The sequence below is a fragment of the Sturnus vulgaris genome, chromosome 10 (assembly GCF_052056855.1).
Source record: "Sturnus vulgaris isolate bStuVul1 chromosome 10, bStuVul1.hap1, whole genome shotgun sequence".
NCBI lineage: Eukaryota > Metazoa > Chordata > Aves > Passeriformes > Sturnidae > Sturnus > Sturnus vulgaris.
Window position 1 is genome coordinate 15,359,016 of NC_142252.1, and position 22,194 is coordinate 15,381,209.

At 44.1% G+C, this 22,194-nt stretch overlaps 1 protein-coding gene across 5 annotated transcripts in view; it reads right to left on the reverse strand.

The window, feature by feature from the left end:
• LPP (LIM domain containing preferred translocation partner in lipoma) overlaps positions 1-22,194 on the reverse strand; it is a 331,939-nt gene that overhangs the window by 232,102 nt on the left and 77,643 nt on the right. For 4 of the 5 annotated variants that reach the window (XM_088170915.1, XM_088170913.1, XM_088170912.1 and 1 more), the window contains one exon: positions 7,557-7,609. The exons of the other annotated variant lie outside the window; for it this stretch is intronic. The gene's annotated coding sequence lies outside the window, so the exon portion shown is untranslated. The remainder of the gene's footprint in view (positions 1-7,556; positions 7,610-22,194) is intronic. 5 annotated transcript variants of the gene reach the window in all.

Below are 22,194 nucleotides of genomic sequence, written 5' to 3' on the forward strand. Positions count from 1 at the left end.
AGGCTGATTATTCTCTGTGGAAAAGTGAAGAAATCCTGGAAGCAATTTTCTGTCTCAATTGTTCCCAGAGTGCAGGAACAATCTCTTAGCCCTCTTCCTATTTTCTGCTCGATGCCATCCAGGCTCAGTGGGCAGAATCCATCACGATGATGCCGTAGGTCTGGGTCCTGCAAACACTCACCCAGGTGAAACTTCACCCATGAGCAGCCCAACAGACTTCAACCAGTGTCAGCACTGAACCTGGCCACAAAGGTTTTAGAGGACAAAGAATGAGATAGGTGAGAAATTCAAAGTACCTGGGAAATGTTCAGTCCTAGGTAGGACCAGACTTTTCTCAACAGAATAACATAAATGAAGTGTTTGTGATGCACGCTTCTTCACCTCATTCTTACAAAATTCTCTCTCAGGCAGGCACATGATGTGATTCTTGGGGTGCCCTGTGCAGGGCCAGGACTTGGACCTGATGATCCTGATCCACCCTTTCAACTCAGCATATTCTATGATAATTTTTAAAAAACAGTAAAGATCAGCTGTACTTGAATTGCACATCACAGGCAAAGCTCCTAAGAAAAAAGATAATTTTCTCAGACTAAAAATGTCCTTATTGGGGGGGGGTGAAGGACAGGTATTTTACACGGGAATAAACCCTCACACTTCTAAGACAAAAATCTAAGAGTTGATGGCTTTCAATCAGAACCCTTAAGCCATTCCCATGCAAAACCACTACAAGACTGACCCACAAAGCGGGGAAGAACTGAGTACTGCATACCAATCTGCACCCCTCTGCTGCAGCAGCAGCAACACCAAATATGGATTTTTCAACATTCTGGCAACAAGTAGTCTTCACCCAGGTACATCCCCATACTCAGTATTATTCAGTCAGAACCTTATTTTCCACCCAAATGAATTTTGATATAAAATATTCAAATCGGCCTAATCAGTGGGGTTTAAACGTCAGTCAAAATATTTTCTTGAATTCACTTCATCAGTGCCAGAGCACAAGAACATCTTTAAATAATCTGCCTCCAAAGGCAGGTACTGACTTTTCAATTTTGCTATTATTTTTTTAGTAAAATTCATATTAAAAATATTGTTAATTTTCAGCCAACACTGCCAAGGGAGGGACAGAAAAGGACTGGGGGCCTGCTGCAGAATCACACAGCCAATCTTAGTATCACTTCATTTTCAAATGAGGAATTTGGTAGTAAACAACCTTTTCCTTGTACACAAACATTTTTAATTTCATGCCCTGCTAATCATACATCTGTTAGAGCTCCTTTTCCATCCATTCCACTAACAATAATAAAAGAAAAATTGCACTAAAAATGTGGTTTGTCTAAAATGAAAATTGAGCAATAATCAATGTTCCTCTGTGGGATGAGGGAATGCAGCAGCACTGGCCTGACAGAGGTGACAAAGACATGGTTTGAAAAGGGACACCTTCACACGTGCCTTGCCAGTGGCCCTTGCTGCTGGCAGCCCCTCTGCACCCCTGTGTTTGTGTAAGAGCCCTTTTGGGACTGGTTCTTTCAGGATTCCTGGTGGTCCACACCAGGCACCACCATCAGCAAAGCCTCTCCTGCTGTCATCACCTCACTCACCAGTACCTCCCTTCCCCTGCTTTCTTCCCCTCTTTTTCCTCACCTCCTCTATCAGCAGGATATTAATGTGACAAATGTTACAGCACTGCCCTCACCTTCCCAAATCTCCTTCCAGCAGAGACTCAGTGAGCATCAGCATACCAGACTTCAGATGTGTGCAGTGCCTTTACCTGGACCTTCCGTACACCAGAGCTCACTGATGTGCTGCTCAAAAGTGCACTTAAATATGTGACCACACCCCTGAAAACAACTCCTTATCATCTCTTCAGTAACACGACTGTTGAGGTTGTTATTTAATAGACATGCCCAGCTGAAATTCCAAATTAATCAGGCCCCCAGAAACACCCACAATCAAGACCATCTGATTTGGCCTTAGAAATATTTTTTTAATTATAAGACACCAGAATGAATTGCCCAGAGAAGCTATGGATGCACCACTCCTGGAAGTGTTCAAAACCAGGTTGGACAGGGCTTGTAACGACCTGATCTGGTGGAAGATCCCCCTGCCCATCACAGGGGAGTTCAAACTAAAGAGTCTTCAAAGTTCCCTTTCAACCCAAACCTTTCTATGATTTTTTGATTCTAAGATTTACTGTCTTGCACTGCCCACACTCCTCTTTTCTGGACTGCTGACACACAGCTTTTGCCTTTTTAGACTCCTCCTATTCCCATAGCTGTGCTGGGCCAACTCCAACTCAGAAATATTGCACTTGTAAGACCTACGCAATGGTAACTCAGAGTTTTAACAAGCAGTAAGAATCCATCTGAAGCCTTAGGCAATGTGGCACAAAGACATTCTGGGCAGAGGTACACGACTCTGCTACACCTGGGACTCCTCTCTGGCCTCCAGTCCCCACATTAGCATGCTGAACCCTCTGCTCCTTCCAGAGGCTGTTTTCTAAAGCACGATTATCTACATAAGCTCTCCCTTGTCTTCACCAAAAGTGCAGTTGTTTGACTAATCGGCTTTAAGGAGACTTGTGAGTTAACTAATATCAATTAATTACTCCCATTTTGCAGATAAGCAAACAAAAGAATCAAAAAAGCAAAGCATTCTGGTCTAAATTAATGGAAGGGAAATCAGAGCCCAAACCCACTCCTTGACCTGGATCCAGAGTAATCAAAGGCACAGGGGAGAGGACCTTGGCATCCCCAGCCTCCTTCCTCCTGCTCAACAAGCGACACCAGCCCTGCCCTGCACCACCTTCAGCTCATCAAGGATGCACAGCAGCCTTGAGATCTTTATTTTACTTGTGCCCTCGTGCTAAAGCTGCAGGGATTAGAAACGCTACAGCACAAGCCAGCTGTGCTGTACTTTACTCAAAAGACAGTTTTAGCCCAGCTGCCCCAAATGCAGTTATCCCAGAGGCACCAGCACCACTCCACCATGCTCACAAGGGGAGACATGATCCAAACCGGGCTGTACCTAAGATTAGGTGACCATGACCAGCAAGAGCACAGGCACTAACACATCCCTTCTGTCCACAAACAAAAGCATTCAGCTCTGGATTCTTCTGACCTCTAATCAGAGTGCATTCAGTCAAACAACCCTGCCAGAATTAACAGGGAAAAGGGAGGGGAAAGGAATAAAAAAAGACTTTGTCGAGCAAAAGTACTCTTAGACACATTTGATGTAATAGTCATATGATTAACAAACTGTCATATCAAAGTTTTCTGCAAAGTAGGAACACTTTGACAGTTCATATTTTAAAAACTGACATTTTGATTCATTACTGTAAATAGCACTCTGTATTAAATATTGTGACAAGGCATACAGTGTATTTTTTTGAGCTCTATAACATTTAGGAAGTACTGAATTTTTTTAGCTTTTTTTTTTTAAGCACGTATAATATCAAAAGCCGTTAAAGCAGAACTCCAAGAAAGCTTCTAGAGGAGAGAATCATGATTTCTGAAATAACCTACTTCTCTGCCGTCATCTCAAGCACTATTGGGAACTTGGGCCCACAAGGATCTTAATGTACTGTTTGCATAATAAAATAGGGAATTGTTTCACAGAACAAAAGAGCTATAAGGAAAGTGGCTACATTAAATAATATAAAATTATTCACCAGCAAATCATCCTGAAGCTGGCGTAAGAGGGGAGCACTAAAAGGTTTACCTCTACCTGAATTACGACTCAGAATATCTGAGTGCCAGTTCATAACCGAGGTGAACAACACAACATCCAAACGACTGCCCAAATGTGCATCTTGCTTATCCCCTCAGTCTTCAGCCTTGTTTTTTGCCCCCTTCTGCAGCCCAGTATGGCCATGCCCATCCCAGATAGAGGCAGCACTCCCTCACTGCTGGGGTGCCCATCAGAGCTACCAAGGACATCATGGACAGGAGACCACAGCAGGGATGCTGTGAGCCACCAGAGCCCACCAGCCAAGACAACTCAATCCCCTTACAGCTCCCTGCTTATGCATCCCTTTCCCTGGATCACCAGTATCAGAGCAAACAGGACTGGGACCAGAAACAATACTGCCAATGTTCTGCATTTCCTGAAAAGCAAACCACTCAATGGAGAAATTAAAAATAACAGCCCAAGCTAACACAAAGACCTTGCTAGAGCAGCAGAGGAAAACCAGAGGCTGCCCAGCTGTTTGCAAGAAGCTCAGGTGTTACGAGGACTGCAGTCCAGTGCTTTGGAAAGAAAAATGGTTACCATTATCATTGCCTGCAGCCAGCTGCAAGTGGAGCTCTGGGCTCAGTCTCCTGACAGAATGGATACACTGCCATAAACGTGAGCCCGGAGCCTACCCCAGGACATGATGAGGCTGTCACACACCTCGAAGATGGATCACAGCACTGCTCCAGCAGAGGCTTATCCAGCACAGCCTGCCTTTCCCCAGGAGCAGCCACACACCCCTCACATGCTGGAAATCTTGTAGATGTGTCTGCATGCCAGCAAGTGTGGTAGTAGTAGTGGTCTAGCCAGACATCCAAAACATATTGGCACCACTATAATTTGTCCATTCACCAATATGTTTTCCTAAAAACGCCCATATGCTTTTCCTGCAGTTCCCATATGCTTTTGCAAAGAGAAACAAAAACATTTTGTTAGTCGCGAGCGATTGATCACCACATATTTCACAGAAGTCAAGTAGAAAACAAAAACAACAACAACAAAAAAAGCAGTCAGCTGCTTCTCCCTCCTCCTCCTCCTCTCTGTTCACGGAGGGAACTGTGAAGAGCAGGAAAAAATTCAGCCCACAGCAAAATACACACACCGCTCATTTTTTTTTGCACTTCAAGATATTCTAGGAATTACAGGAGGAATCTTCATTAAAAACAAGCTATCAAGGATCCGGCAGCCAGCAGCATTCCAGACGGTAACTCGGCATCGGGTGCTGGGCTCGGCACTCACTCGGGTCCTCGCCCAGGCAGCACAGCCCACAGGCATCCACACTCTAAACAAGGCAGGGGGTGGGAGGACAGCGTGCTAAAGAGGTTACAGCCCTTCCAGCGCACAGGACAGCTCATGTGAGGCCAAGCCTATGTGCCTGTGTAGGTATAAAGCCCCCTCTCACTCGCTGGGCTTCCCAGGGAGGCACTGCCTTGCCAACACAAATCCCAAAGCAGCGGGCAGGCTCGGTTCAACTGGGAGCAGGCACGTGGGTGTACAAGTATGTGTGTGTCAAGGCTGGAGCATGTGGGAACCGTAGCTGTTTAGTTAAAGACTCATTAAGAAACAGCAGACCCAGGGCCAACGTTCAAAGAGGAGCAACGCAAAACATTTCTCTGGAGAAAGATTAGCGTGTGTTCTTCTTTACACAAATAAAATTAAAGAGAGACTCATAATACAGACAAATCAATTAACTTCTGAAAAGCCAAGGGCACTGTATGCAAGAGCAGACAAGAGGGGAAAAGCTTTGTTACAGGGCCACCAAAGCAGTGCATAAGCTTTCTTCCCTGGAAAAGAAATTCAGCTATTGCTGCATGACGTTCTGATGTTAGTCCCAGCTGCATGATGCTCATTGTTACAGGGACACAGCTGCTTCCTTCCCAACACGGCCATAAACATACCTATATATCACTATAATCTTATGCACCGACGGCTGGGGATCATCTTTGCAGGGACTGGAAAATACCTGAGGGCAGAGGTCAAAAGACTACAGGAGTGCTTAATCAACAGTTCCAGCCTAAAAAGAAAGAGTTTGAAGCTGACTTTCTATACAGGATACCCAGAAGAGCACGTACCCTTCTATCACAATAAAACTTTCTGTGATGCAGTCCCATGTTCTACAGTTCTCCTACAAATTTTAACCTGGAATATTCTTTGCAAAGCTAGTGTTTTCTTGCGATGATCTAATCTCACACTAAACCTAACGAGAGACCAGATGCCACAGGTCAAGAGCCCAATTTTTCACAGAAATGAAGCTGAAAACCCAGTCAAGAGAAGAGAAATCAATCTCTTGCACAGGACACAGAGTAAAAAAACAATTTGTCAGACACACCTTGCTTCACAATATACATTTTATCATATGTTTTTGTCTTGAGAAGAGTTGTAAGCACTTGAAAATCTGACTTCACTCACAAATGCACTGATGTTGCTGCTCAAGTGCTGACTAGAAAGTAAAACTAATACTGTATCCGTTAATATAATGACATATTTAGTTAATATAATGATGGGCTTCTTCCTAGATTTCATATTTACAGCAACCCACTGGGATGGTTTATTAAACTTAGTCAGGAAAGTTACCACAGAAAGAGTGAGACTAGCAGAAGAGCTACCATTAATCTTCCATAGCCCAAGAACTGGAAAGATCAGGCCTTGAACCAGATTCTATGCTCTTGCTATTAATCTCCTGTCCTCTACTTATTAATCCCTGGTCTGTCTTTGTCTGTCAACATTTATTAATGGCCCCAACTGTTTGCAGTAAACAGGATACTGAAATCTCATCTCCAGCTAGACATAATTTATCCACAAAAAAAAAAAAAAGCACCATAAAAATTAGACTCAAGAAGAGGGTAAAGGCAGAAAGTAGGGATGTACATCATGTATCAAAAGAGAAGAATAAAAGTGCAATTAAATTCAGTGACACAACAGAGTGCAGATTCACTGTTCCTGATTTTAGCCTGCCACACAGATGGCTCATGGTCCTAAAGGCAGGTAACATCAAGGCAAACAAAAAGCTCCACTGGTCAAAACCACCAGGGTTGTTGGTCACTCATTCTCTGCTCCTCAGCAGGGCTGCACAAGCTGCTTTCTTCCCCCTGCTGCCACGACTTTGCAGCACCTCCAGCACCTTTCTGTCTGTTGGGGTGGCACAACTGAGAGAGGCTTGAGGACAGACCCCCTGCCCTGACACTGGTCCTGTTCTGCAATCTTACCCTTCCTGCAATCAAACCATTATATCATGGGGTGGGCACAAAGGACAGTTTATGTCCTGCACATAATCCAGCAAGGGACTCCTACAATACTTTGGGGTGATTCATCATGGTGATCCTTAAGTCACAGCTGAATATCTCTAGTCAATGTGATAGAACTGGCAATTCTGAAGAATGAATTAATTTGCTCCTCCCACTAATTTCTATTTGTCCACTGAAACACAGTTAGAATCAGCTAACAATACAGCCAGCTCTCCATCACCAGCTGGGAACATCCACAGCCTGCAGAAAGTCACATCATGGATGGGGAATGAATTCAGGTCCACAAGCAGGAAAGCTTTGTTCAAAATAGAGGTCAAAGCAACATGGCCCACAGGACCAAGTATTGTTCCCATGCAACACTCCCAGTCTGCAGGAGGGCCTGCATGTTTGCTAATTCCAAACTCGGACCCAGAAACAATAAAACCACCTCAAGCCTCCTGGGCAGGCTGGCATCCCAGCACCCCAGGCTTTGGTGAAATGCCCATCAGTTGCTGAAGGGCCAAACATGGTATCGAGGTCTTCCCACTGTCCCTAAACTCAGCAGTTGTGAAAAGCCCTGGGAGTTGATCCATTCCTCACCTGGAAGCAAGGCAGCCCAGTCAGACGTACAGACAGGCTCTTCCAAGGGACCTCTGTGGGTGCAAACAGAAAGGTCAGAATCAATGTTTTGCTCATCGTAAAAGCAGAAAGTAAATCAAGCTGGCTGTAACGCCTCGCCAAGAAAACAGCCCCAAAAGGGCAAGTAAGGCCAGTGCCCTCCTGTACAGAGCAGACCACAGCCGTTTTTCCTCCCCTCTGACACAACTCATGTGTCAGTCTGTCCCTGTTTTGACCCATGTAGGGGTTTTTCACACATTGGCAGCACAGATTACATCTGAGCAAGTGTTGGAGTAGCTGAGGTTTATTTGGAAGAGAAGCTACTTGTTTTAAATCACTGCAGAGCTGGTGAAAGGCACTGACGTAAGGGCTGCAGGTAACAAAGTCTCTTTCAAAGCCTGACCAGACGCCCTTCTGCCTCTCATGCTTAAAGAGCCTCTTCTTCCCAAACCTCAGCCACCACTCAAGGCCAAGCATGAGTCACTCCCACAGCACTGCCTTTGCCATGCGAGCATCAAGGAGCACCAAAGCAGAGATGGGACACACAGCCACTGTAGAAAAAGAGCCTGGGTGGGACAGCCCAAACCCTACTTCCACCTCCAGCCCTGGTTTCCTCTCTGAGTGCCTCTAAACATACACAATTAAAGAGAAAACGCAGGTTTTTTTAAGTTACCACAAGCTTTTTTCAACCAGCAGTCTTTAATACTTCCAGCTTATTGATATCTGAGTTTACTCTGATGTTTTCTATTTCCTTTAATCTCAGTCCTGGAGGAGAAATGAGCACGTTTAAAAAGTACCAGTGATGATTAGTGAAAGATCCACCTTGGCACACCCCTGGTCTCCCAGCCCACCATGCTCCTGGTGTCACCAGGTGACCCCCAGCTCCTCCTAACTGCATCCTCACCCCTATTTTCCTGAGATCAACCAAGAATCAAAAGCCATTAAAGAGAAAGAGAGACACTTCTAGCCAGTTGAATATATTTTTTTTTTATGAAGCCAGGCTAAAACTCATTAGCCCCACCATCAGCTGTCTTGCTCAGGAGAACCAGGTGTGACAGGGCAGCAGCTTTGCTGAAGGAAAGGCAGCAGAATTTCAGCAGTTGCTTCAGATCCACACCGAAGCGCAAAAAGCAGAGAAAAATTTGCTGAGAACCTGCCCACACAGACACTGGATATTCTTTTCATATTTGCCATGACAAAAAATTCACGTTAACATTTTTGCAAGCACTGTAAGCCTGTATCAAGTATCAGCAAAGAGGCAGACAGGTGTCCTGACCACAGAGGAGACAGCATATGCAAACAGTTTGGAATTTATTACTATTATTTTTTAAAGGGAGAAGCAAATCCCAGAGATTTTTCTGTGCATGATACATTTTCTGCTCCCTGTTTGATGTTGCTTTTAGAATTCAGACATCAAATAGCTAACACTAACCTATGTCTCAAGCCTGCTTTAAACTGATGTCCCTTATGTGACCAGAAATGAATGCATGGTGAATCACTTATGCCACACACAGTGGGGGTGATGAGCAGTGGTCCATGTCTGCTGACTGCTGCATGGACACAGAAAAGTTGGGGGAAAGGAGATCACAGCTCTCTCTACATCAGAGCCAGACAACTCAGCATAGAGACTCTGCATTTTTGGAGCTGAGAGCACAAACTCCAGGTCAACAGCCCAACCACAAGGCAGAGAGAACAACCCAAGCACTGGCATTTTCTGCAGAGTGTGGCGAGAGATACATAATCTGCATAGGCTGCACTTCCACTCTCTCTTGCCTGCCTTTAGGAGATGCTTAAGAGAAGCTGCATTTTAATTAGTAGCCTAAACCAAGGGAATGTGATCTTGACAGTAAGGGAAAGGGAGCACCCAGAGTTACAGACTTCAGGCTATGTGGGTCCCAGCTCTTCCCTTCCCTGCTGACATTACTGCTTCCAGAAATTAAATCAAAACCCCACTTAACTTCACAGAGGTTGCAATTTGCATCTAAAGCACTGCCTAAGCCTCAGTTGTAATAAACAAATACAGCTCCACTGAAATCCAAGAAGTTATTCTGAGTCTGTCTGGTTACAGATCTGCACGCCCATAAACATTACAGCTCATCCAACCTCCAGCTAAGTATCTTCTAATAGAAGACCATTATCCTTGTCAGATGGATTGGGATAACTTGTTTAAAGCAGTCTTGAATAGTCATTAGGACTGTTGGGTTTTGGTGGTTATATTTTAAGAATAAACCCCAGCAGCTATTAAACACTGGAACAAGGCATGTTAACAGTCCACAAACAGAGCTGGAGTGGAAATATAACTATGGTTCAGGATTTTCATTGTGAAATTGGTAAAATGGAGGGAAGAAAGAAAATACGAACACTAGACTGAGCTGTGCATACACACTAATGAGAGAAATCAACCACATTATTTGACAGGTAATGAATGAAAAAGAAACACAGGGAAGAAGGAACCAAAATCATTCAATTCGGTCTTCCTTTTGAGCCTTATTAATATTCTGGGTATAGTGCATAGACAAGATGTTATGCAGCCATGAAAATACAGATATATTTTACTGGCTGTCACTGTCCCTAATAGCTGACCTCAGGGTGGACTCCACTCCCTGGAGCCTTCCTCACCTCCTTGTAATAAACCATCCCAGTGGCAAATCTGTGCTGACTAGTTGTACAGATCTCTGCCCAGGGATGAACACCACTACACCCATGCCACAGACACATCACTGTCTTCTTTAAACCATCTCACCACATGAACTGGTTCCCTCCAGCAAAAGGCCACTTTGACTGCTGTAACCAATCTCCTGTTCAGATTGCTGCTTTGCCACAGCTTTGCTGATAAAGGAGAATTTGGTTTTGTTTGTGTTTTTTCACTTCTCCTGACTGAATTATATTGCCAAGAATCAATTAACAGCCAAGCCTAAGACAGGGAGAAATGGAGGAGTCTTGCTTCACGTTTTACAGAAAATACATGAACATCCCAGGCCCTGCCATGGGATTCAGGTGCCAACCATGAAAGGCCATCAACACCTCACCACAAAGTCCCTTTTAACAGCTCCTCCACCTGCGAGCCTCCTGAAGGGACAGCCCTGACCAGGACAACTCTGGGTCAGCCAAGTGGAGGGGCAGCAGGGATCGTTTGAGCTATTTCCTCATCTGACTTTCATTTTATACATTTATCACTCAAGCCAGGGAAGTATTCTGCTCCACAAATGTCTGGACACGGATCTGAAGCCAGCAAGTCAGGCAAGGCAGTGGCACTGCCAGGTCCTGTGCTAGGAGTGTAACAAGTGCACTGTGGTGCCAGCCCCTATCTCACAGCCTTTGGGCTCCAGGGTGGCAGCACATGAGGGCCACACATGCCAGCTGCTCTTCTGGGCTGGCTCACCACCACACTTGCTGTCTGGCTGTCACACCCACACAGGTGCCTGCACCGACCACAGCTCTCTCCCGGCTCAAAAGGGAAAGGGCAGGGAGAACACAGAAACTCCACACACACCCACCACCAGTGTGTGCACAAGGGTGCTGGGAGACAGGCTTATTTAGAGCTCCACAGAGTGCACTCCATCGTAATTCCCTCCTTCTCTTCCAGCCCTGGATGGAGCCTTAAAAATCCATAGCTCCAGACAGCTAGCCCACACACTGCTATTCCAGCTCAGCGGGGAGAGGATGAGCTCAATTTTGCCAGTCAAATTGGAAGGAATAAAAAAAAAATTTAGTAGTAGTATTCTGTTAAAATCAAAGAAACACACCCCCATCAAACCAAAGACAAAACAGAAGAAATTATCTGGAGAGACAGTCCCTGCTATTGCTTCCATGGCCGAGAGTTGTTTCCAGTTGCAACCAAAGCTTGGGTAGCTCAGGGGCAGGAGGAGAGCCACTACAGTCTGCCAGTGTCATGCAACATGGCACTGTCCTCCTGTACCAAAGTGCCACTGAACCCTGACAGCAGTTCATCTGGGAGAGGGTGTTTGGACACTCTGCTCATGGCTCCCCAGCCTTGTTTGCTGAGCTGGATCTGCAGGGACAAACATCTGGGACAACAACCACACACGTTCCTCTTGCACTGCAAATCAATGGCCACAGGCACACAGGAGCACATCCAGCACCTAAGCAGGAAGGGGCTGCCAGTCCCTCACCCAAGCCCCCACCACACACAGTGGGCAGGGTTGCTCCCTGCTTGTCAAGGACCTTCTTTCCACCAGCCAACACTGGAGCTTCCCAGAGAGACCAAAGAGAAAGTCAGGCATAGCTCAAATAAGCACCTGGATCTACAAACAACAGATTAAATTCTCAAGCTACAAAACTATGTTTTAGCAAAAGTGCAATTGAACTCCATGTACTTGTTACATTTCTAAATATACTCTGGTTGTCAAGACAACAAAGAGACTGATGGATCTCTAAAGTGTACTGTATCCATTTAATTGTCAGCATTTCAAACTGACTCAAGGAGGGAAAAAAACTGCTGCGTGATAAGTCTAATTGTCATGGTTACCACTGGCTAACCCCATAATAAAAATATATATATTCTGGCTAAATGTGCCAAGCCATGTGAGGAGCAGATGGGAGACATTCTCATTACTGCAACAGCCTCCACTGGAAAACTAAACTTGAGGAAAGATGTGAGAGACTTTACAGAGATCTCAGACACAACAGACACCGTGGGCTGCATCTTCCCAGTCGTTTGGCAGCAGTTCCTCAGGCTTTTCCGCTGTGCTTATCCTCCCCAAGCGTGTTGGGACAGCCCATAGGGCTGGGGCTGCCTCACATGTGAACATTCTGGTTTGGGGACTCATCCCTCACTGAAGAAACCCTGGGATGTGAGTTATTTTTCTTTAAAAGCCTCTGACAACATCTGATGTGCAAGCCCCTGGGCTTTGCACTCCCACCCTCACGCCCTTGCTCTCCTCTCTCCCGATGGCAATACCCAAGCCCACAGGAATGGCTGTGCCAGGGGGCTGCTTCAGCCTGGATCTTCTGCTCCCACACTGTTAACAGCTAAACCAAGGGCTATGTCCAGGCCTGAGGATGGGAAAGCAAGTGGAAAGAAACAGGCCACTACTGCAAAGCCACCAGCCTGAGGCAGAGCTGGGAAGTGTCAACAACCCCCAGCCAGCCTGTGCAACCCATCCGATAAGCGTGATTCAGCAGTGTGAAGGCTCTGCTATTCACATGAGGTGCCTCCTCAAAGGGATGCTTTCCAAAAAGGACCCTTAAACATTTGCTTTTGACATGGATCAACTCCAGAATAACAGCTGAGTTATCTACCTGGATATACAACAATTGTGGCTTTCCTTCACTCCTAAGAACACCTTCCCTACACTCAGTGTTCACTTTTCTTTCGTTAAACCAAAGTTAAAGTTGCAGAAGAAAGGTATCAGTGTCATCCAGGTGTGAGAACCAGTGGAAAACAATTTGCATTCACCTGGTGAGCACTGACTTAAGATTTGGACTCAATGAGCCTTGTGGGTCCCTTCCAAATCAAAATATTCTATGATTCTGTGATTTCAATGAAAAGGGAGGTTTCCAGTTAGTCTGAAGCTTACCCAACATTTCTGACAGAAACCATCTCAAAGTTGAATCATCCTTAAAATCTCCCCCAAACTGTTGCACTCCTTCACACAGATAAAAACTCTGCATCTCTGCTGTCAGACACTTTCAGGGAAACCATAAGGTGTTGCCTAAAACCATCTTCAAGAGAGCCACAAAGTAAAATCTGGTTGGAAAACAGTGCTTAAGAGAAACGCCACTTTCCAGGCGCCTCAAGCAACACATCTGAGTTCGTGATATTTCCCCTGGAGCTTGCCCTGCTCATTACCAAGATGAACAATTTCTGAATTCCAAATATGAGATTCTTAGTGATATAAAATGAACTTTCATGCCTACCAATACAGTCACAGTGTGGTTCACCTCTTGTGCTGCTTCACACATTGGTATGTGCCTGGAGATGGGCAGTGAATGTCAAAACAGAAGTAGCACAGAAGAGTCACCTCTGGGGCTTGTGTGAGAATTATTTCAAATAGTACTTAAATTAAGAGATTAAAACGAGTCTTGAGCACAAAGAAGCCTATGGTCTAATGAAAGTCAAAAGGACCTAGAAGCAACTGGTTTTTTACAAGTATTTGGCTGCACCCAAGCCAAAGCAGCATCAGCATTTTGTCCCTAGAGAATTTCAAAACTAAACATTACCCAAAGGGTAACTTCAAAGAGATTACAGCCCTGAAAGCTGCATCCAGATCTTAACTGAGCTGAAAACTCAAACAACCAAAAGCTTAAAATCATGCTTCTATTTCAACACCATGCAGGTGCAGGAACCTAAGTTTGGTTTTCCTGTTACTCAAAGTGCTTGCCTAAGGCACAATGCTTTTACAGTTATGGCTTTGGGACAACTGTTACATTCTGTACCAATAAAATATGTGCTCTCTGGAGCAAACTCCCCAGGATGACTCCGTTGCTTTGGCACAAATGGACTCATTTGGTTTAGATAAAAGGATGTTCCTTTGCATCATTTTCATTTGATTTTTTTTTTTGGTAAGATAGAGAAACAGTTAATTTTGCTAAATGAGTTCTCTGTTGCCATGACTTCACTGCAGACAAACACAAAGCCATCAAGCTCCTTTTCCTTGGGCGCTGTTTTTTTTTTTAAACAGGTATTTGATCATCTTGATTTTCTTGTTTTTTTTCTCAACATCTGGATTCCCAGCAATATCCTGCAGTCAGACAGATACATAATGGCTAGAGCTACTCAGTAAATTACAGAGATATTCCTGCACATACTCATCCCCTCACAATCCACTTCTGCCAGCTCTGCCAATGCACCCTCTGTGACTCCACAAGCAGGGCAGCACTGCTTGCAACAGCAGGCAGCAAATCTCTCCAAATGAAACCCTAAATTTATGGGATTAGACCCTGAAAATTGTAAGTTCCATGCTCCCACCAAGGGCCAGCCAGCAGGTACCTACTCACCATCAAACCAGGCTATTGCCTCAGGCCACAGTCAGAAGCCCAAAGTCCTTCCCACTGCCTCAGTTTCTCTGGTGGATGAAAAAGGCTGCACATGCATCACCTGCCTCCATAGGGTGTTACGACATTGGCTGAGTTAATATTCATGGAGTACGCTGGGTATTAAGAGTATTATAGACTTTACTGAGGGAGAGAGCTTTTTCTTTTTTAATGTTTGCATTGAATAGACAGACTAAGTAGAAACAGCATTTGTAGCCTACAGCCATCAGCCATTATCCTAGTAAATGGCTTATTACAGCATGCAGCCTACCAGCTCACCTCCAACCAGTCTCGCTTAAACGCATGTAGGTGGAAGTGCTGCTCATTCCAAAGAACTTTCTTTTTCACTGTCTCTATCTGATGGAGACTCTGGATAGCTGGCTCACAAGACAGGGCTTAGGATATAAATATTTCAGTATGAGCTTGTTGTTCAGTACCTATTTACAGCAGTCACAGAACAATTAATTACCTCCCATCTAAGACTAATTCCCGTCTCTCCCAAAAAGGGGGGGTGAGTTTTGTCCCAAGACTTTCAATTTCCTGATGAGTCACAGCAGACACACTACAATAAGCTCAATACTTCAATCAGACTGTTTCTTATCCAGATATATTCAATACATTACTAAGATGTGGAGTGTGCTATTTTAAGGGCTGATTTCAGGCATTGTATGCATAATGCTTTCTCATCTGAACACGCACTTTCTCCTGGATGAGACAGATGTACGTCCTACACCACCAACCCTTCTGCCACCCCAAATCCTATAGGCAAATAAACACTGCAAAAGCAGAAAGTAAAGAATTGCACATTTGGTGCACTGATTTCTACAACACGCAGCCCTCTCTCCCACTTCGCTAATTCATTCCCTGCCCTTTGGCAATAAAATAACTTATGCGACAGCAGCATCTGACAAGAAGAAAACATTCGCAGACTGCACAGGTTGCAACAAGTCCACAGCATCTTGCTTTCTTCTTTCAAGGGCCAAGAATCACACAGATCTTGCTCTGCCCCAAGGAGCAACTCTGCATCCCTGTGCAAATCCTCAGTTGTCCCCAGTTTCCCATGCCACCTACTCACAAGCTCCTAGGCTCCATCAGGCAAACAGGAGACACTTTGCCCAACCTCAGCAACACAGGTTATGGGGATCAGCAGCTGCCCCGTGGTCTTCATTATTTACTTAATTTAACAGATTTAGATATAATTTATTTTGTCAGTTGGGCAATTGTTCCCAGCTGGGTCATTTCAGCCTACAATAGGTTGTCCTCCACCTCAGCCTGACCACAGCCAGCTGAGGAAACTGCCTCATCCAAGCCAACTGTGAAAAGCAGAGCCTTGGTTTCATCTCCCTGGACCATGTGCATGCCTAGGTTCTCACAAGCAATGCTGTTAAAAGCTCCCAGACACCAACAGCTGCCTAAAAAATGTGTGCCTATGATGACAAATAGGTTAAAGAACATAATGTTTGGGTGATAGACAGCTGTGCTGTTGGTTGTAGAGTTGCTGCTGTGCCATCAAGGACATCAGCTGCTCTAAGAGCAGCCACAGCACACACACCACCTCAAGACTACCCCTGTGCTAATTGCTTACAGCAGTTTTCTCCCTGGCACAACTGGACTGTGCAAGCAGTTTCTGCACAAACAGCAGCAGTGCCAGTTTCTGCCAAGCCCATGCTAATTGCAAGTGATTCCAGATGAAATGCTCTGAAGTCAGAAAGTATTTAGGTGACGTGTAGCCAAGGTCTCACATTTGTCTAACCAGCTCTCTTGTGGTGAATGAACCTACCATCAGCTATGAAGATCTGTCATAGTCTCTTCTCTTTTTTTCTCCTTGGAAAAACTCTCATAATTTTTTATTTTATGCCAACAAAAGAGCAGAACATTTTTGATCCTCGCAATGCCCTCAGTCTGTTGGTGTAACTGAACTGTCACAGCAGCACAGAGGACACAGTCACCAGTATTCCATTCAAGGCAGCAGATCCTCCAAGGCTCAGCAGCTCCTCAGGTGCTACTTTAAAAGTGTCAATGTCTCCTCATTTATCTCAAAACCTGAGAGCACCTCAGCAACAATAGTTTCACAAACTCTGTGAAAATGAAAAGGGTGAATGGGGAAGGATCATTTCACCTATCCAAGCCCAGCTTGGAAGGACCAAGAAAAGAAACAGACTGAGCTGTGTTTTAAGTTTAAGACATGGTAAATATCCCCTTGAGTAGGCTCAGTTAGGTGACTTTAACTAAGGTGAGAATATTCACCTGTATTTTATCCATTAAATACACTATTATCTCAGTTTGGGTGCTTATTGGAGAGGCACCAGGCTCCACAAGATCTACAATGACATTCACTTTGGAATCTCAGCATCTCTTCTCTCTGTGGTAAAGCTTCTTGAGGAAGTTTGCACTGGGCTATCCAGTTCTAACCAGAACAGAAACACCTGCTACACTGTGCAGTTTTCCTCTCCTGTGGATGGCAGCCAGCTCCCTTGGAGAAAGCACCAGGCAGGAGCAGAGACCATGAGCTGATGGCTTTGGCCATGATGCAGAAGGTGTCTGTGGAGTAATTGCTCCAAAACCAGTGCCAGTAATTTTCTTAAAACTAGTGTTACAAATAAAGAGAAAATACAGGACCACAAAAAAAAAATTCTTCAACTTAAAAGGGATCATAAATTTTTTTTTTGTTTTTAGAGAACAATGCTAGAAGCATACGGGTCTGCATCCTAAAGAGACAACTGAGGAGATTCCAGCTCATCTGATATTCTTAAAATATACAAGACTGGGATTCTCCCATGCCAGGCAAGTCCACGTGTCTTCCTGAAAAGCCATTTGGAAAGTTTCTAAATGCAGTAGGAGAAAAATAATCCTGCTTGGTCCACGCCTGTCTTTCCCTCTCCTCCCATTAGAGCATGGGGAGAATGTTGGCTTAGAGCAATACAGCGTTTCAATTTGAATATGAATCACTCCTCTGGTGAGAAAACAAAACAGAAGCCCATTTCATATGAGCCTTATCTGAAGATATAATGAAAACCAACACGTATAACAGGAGCAATTGAAAGAAAAAGTGGTGAAAATACTGTCTCAGACAAACAAACAACAACACTTTCCATTCTAGAGGATCCCAAAATGCTTTACAAACTCAGAGCCAGGAATAATTTCATCTGCCTCTGAAACACGGCTACCTCTGGATGGGTATTCAGCACCATGCTTCAGTTTGTGATGGAGGGAAGAACATCATCAAGCAGGAACCGTGAGAGAGGTCAGGATAGCATGAACTGCACCATTCTTCTGGAAACTGGAAGTTGGGTTTAATTTTGATTTTTACAATTCAAAGTGATGCCATGTGGAGCAAGCACCTGAACATGCACAAGATGTTGTACGTAAAATTTAAGTGACTGGATGTATAAAGATGGAAATCCAAATCATGCATGCTGGTATCCTCCAGCTTCTGACTCCAGAGGAAGAAAACAGCAGCTAGGTAGAGGATTAAAATTTCTGAACCTGCCTGGGGATTACGAATTAATTTCTTATCATCCCATAAAGCTGAAGGGTCAGGATTTCCTCCCCCTGGTTCAGCCACTCTCTCCAGATGGAGTTTAGGGTAAAATGCTTCTCCTCTCCCCAGCTCCCCTGCAGCAGGCACAGAGATAGTCAACACTCTCAGGAACAAGCTGGAAGCAAGCACAGCACTACCATTCACCACTGCTAATGAACATCAGCCTTGCACTTCAGCTGCACTGAAACATTTACAGAAACACCATTTTAACCTCTCTCCTTTGCCCCTTGGCTCTTCCCACCCACCACTGTCACTGTGGCTCTCCTCACTGACATGGCCTGCTGTCACAGAGCTGGCCAACAGAGAACTGCCCCAAACTGAGCCCTTCTGTGCTGCTGAAACAGCAACAAACAAGAACAGAAGTCCTTCAAGGGCAGGGGACCTGAGCAAGTGATCTGCACATTTCCAAAGCTAAATGTTTACCTCTCCTCTTGGCAGCATCTGGAAGCTTGCAGACTACTTATCTTCATCTTAGAAACAGCTATTTAGTCCTGCAAACACATCAGCAATTCACCTTGACTCAAAAGAATGGTTTGCTGAGCTCTGAGGAAACAATGAAAAAAATCATCTTTTTCATACTTTTTTGCCAAATGTCTGTTAAAGCTTTTCTGAAAGGAATTTACTTAATTTTTTCCCACATTACATTATATATACAGCTGCTATTCCAGAAAGAAAACAAAACAAAACTTGGTGTACAAATGCAAACAAATCTGGTTTTGGCCTGATCTGCCTAAACCAAAAGCCAGCTTCCTCTTCTACTGGCTCAGGAGCAGAGACCCAAAGCCAGATAGTTCCTAAGACTTCTGAGAGGCTGACTTTTGGATAGGCTTGTTTGAGTTTGTCTTCAGTACCTTGGGACTGCATGACAATTCAAGGGAAAATGCCCTTAGAATGAACATGGATTTGAACACCAATTTGAAAAACTACGACCAAGCCATTTCTCTGTGTAGCAGTGACATCTCTCCAACCATGCAATCATATTCTTGCCAACTGGGAAACTTGTCCTCACCTTGATTTAAGCAGACCTAATTAATTTTGGTTTTGTTGGAGAGGGGGAAAAAAAAAAAAAAATCAACAAATCAGTAAACAAGAAAGGAAAATTACAATGAGCTTAACATGCCACACAGGTAAAGGGAATTGACAGGAGATTCAGGTAAAAAAAAAATTAATCATTGATTCATCAAACAATCATTGATATGTCTTAAGAACAAGCTATTAAGAGAAGTCACTCTTCCTCTCCACCTTTTATTATTAGCTACTGCTGGAAGTGATCTCTTCTGCAAATCTCAAGACCATTTTGAAGTGCTGGAGATTTTAGGAAGTGAAAAGTAGTTCTCAAAATGAACTAAACTGCTTCAAAAATCTTCTGTTAAAGGTGCTTCTTTCTCACCATTGGGTATTTCAGATGAACTACCCACTAGAAAAAAAAAAGCCACTCTGAAGTTGTAGTTGAGGGTCCAGGTTGGATAGGGCTTTGAACAATCTGGTCTAGTGGAAAGTATCCCTGCCCAGGGAAAGGTTGCAAGATGATCTTTAAGTTTCCTTCGACCCCGAACCATTCTATGAGAGTCCCAAACTTGGTGATACAGGCGCTTTTAAGTTGTAGAAACTGAGTGAGAGAGAAGCTACTGAAACAAGGGAAGGAAAAGGTATCCAGTGCCTCTGGAGAAAGCCACTTCCATAATCCCAGGAGAACCACAGATCCCCGGTGTCAGCCCTGCCACAGGCTCGAGAAGGCTCTGCCAGGGAGCTGGCACTGCCTGCAGCCAGCAGGCTCCAGAATCTGCTCAGCCTGGCAGAGGAGTGGGAGGTGAGGCTGCTGGCAGGAGCAGGCAGAGCAGCAGAGCTGGTGGTGGAGATCATAAATGGAGGAGTGTTGTAAAACACGGAGGTGAGCACAGACTGAGGCTCACCTTCACAGCTCCCCCAGAACAGCAGGGCTCAGACTCTCACAGCTCTGAAACACGCCCAGATTTCACTGGATCAGTCCAGGAACCTCATTCCTATGCATGTTTGCTCTCACACGCAAACACGGCGAGGTTTTAACCACACACATTTTGCACAAGTCCCACAGGCCCAAACTTTCAGGTTACTCAGGAAACTTGGTCTTAAATGGGATTGTAAACCAAGGGAAAGAGATTGTAGATAAAGGCAACAACCACAAAGAACTGCAGAACAATTTGGGTTTGAAGGGAGCTTTAAAGCACTCCAACACTGAGGTACTCCAAAAAGAAGACCTTTTCTAAAAACAGGACTTACTTAAAAGGATTGCACCAACAGATCTCCCAAAACTGATTTAATCATGTGAAAATATGGGCTGGGCTCCCTCCATTTAATATCACTCCCAAGTGGAAAGTTCTCATCAAAGCTATAACATATTCAGTTCCAGTAGAACAATTAAGTGACATTAGGCAGGCAGTTGTGACTCTCAGAAATAAATGACCTTGCTATTTACCACTATGTGCTATGCCTTTAAAAGTTTCCAAAAGTAATGGTCTGTTTCTGTGCATACTGGAATATTCAAGAGCATTTCATATCATTTCTCATATCAAGAAAAGAGCAATTAGATCAATAATGAAACAGGAGAGCTCCCTTTTACTTTCTGCGGTTTGCAAAGAGGTTCATGTTTCTGTGTGAGCACAGCTCTTGTTTTAGTGATGTGAAAGTGTGTGGTTTGTGCGATACTCAGTTTCTTCTAATATTCGAGTTTCTGTTGTTACCTACCTACAATTTACAGTAAAGCACCTTTTATTCTCACACCTCTCAATCTCAAAATTAGATCAATTTTCCCAACAAGACTTTATTACCCGTGCAAACCTTTAACAAATACTGGAAAACTTGCTGACAACACACTCCTCATTAATACAGCATGAAACCACCCAAGACATGACTATTGCTACCAAGTCTACCTATGCATATGTCTGTCTATACAGACATATGAGGCAGCAAACACAAACCTTACTTTGGGGAAAAGGACTATTTTTATGTTTGGAAAAGCAATTAGAATTCCACTGAAATTCACGCTGACAGGCCCAAGGCACCACATACAGTGGGTAAAGATTATTAAGCAATACTTGAACCACGGTGTATACATCACTATTGTGCTATTTGTTGTGATGAGATTGCTATTATTTTCAAAAGATTTCAAAATATTTAAAATTTGCTCCTACCTCTGCAAAGCACGAATCTAATTCTAGCAAAAAATTCTGAAGAACCCTCCAAATGGGAAGGACACTGCAATTACTGGGAATGGGTAATCTACTGGTTCTAGCATCAAACCAAACTAAGCGATTTATAGCATTTTGGCCCTCTCCACAACAGACAAGAGCACTGATATTTTAGCCAGAAATGTTAATTTCCAGATAGTTGTTTCTGGCCATGTACTCTACTCCACAATCTTTGACTGTGCTCTCCCTGTGGCTCTCAAAGAAATGTATCTTTGTCAAATATACTGAAGGGCCTAAAGAGAAAATTCTCCTGTTGCTGCAGCACAAACATCAGTTCAACAACAAAAATCTAAAACCAACTAGAATACTAAATATTTCTGAAGAAGCAGAGAAAAGCAGTAGCAGCAAGGTTTTCAACTCTGTATTGAGTCATCAATTCTGTAGTCTGAACCTACTAAATGCACACACTGAAGAGTCTCCACTTAGCAGTGATGCCCCATTCTGCATCTCTCTGGCCAGCCTCGTAGTTTGCATACAAATATTGTTAATGGTCATAAAACATAATGCCCTATCTGGCATTAATTTAATAATGATGGTATTACACTGCACTACCCAGTCACCCAGCTGCCTCGACTTAGATTAATTCAGGCAAGACAGGACACAAATATTCAAACTCCTTGATGCATTTTGCACCCACCCAGGGAGGACTTGGCTTTCAGGCACACTTCATAAATCCCAGTGGGATTAGTCAATGTTCAAGAGACTCCTTTATGGGATAAAGTAAGGAGGTCAAGTGTTAAGATGTATAAAAAAGGACATGATGATTGTATATAATCCCCCACAAGACACATCCCTCCAACCCCTTACAGTCAGCAGCAGGGATGACTGAATGCATACAGCAAAAACCATCCTAACC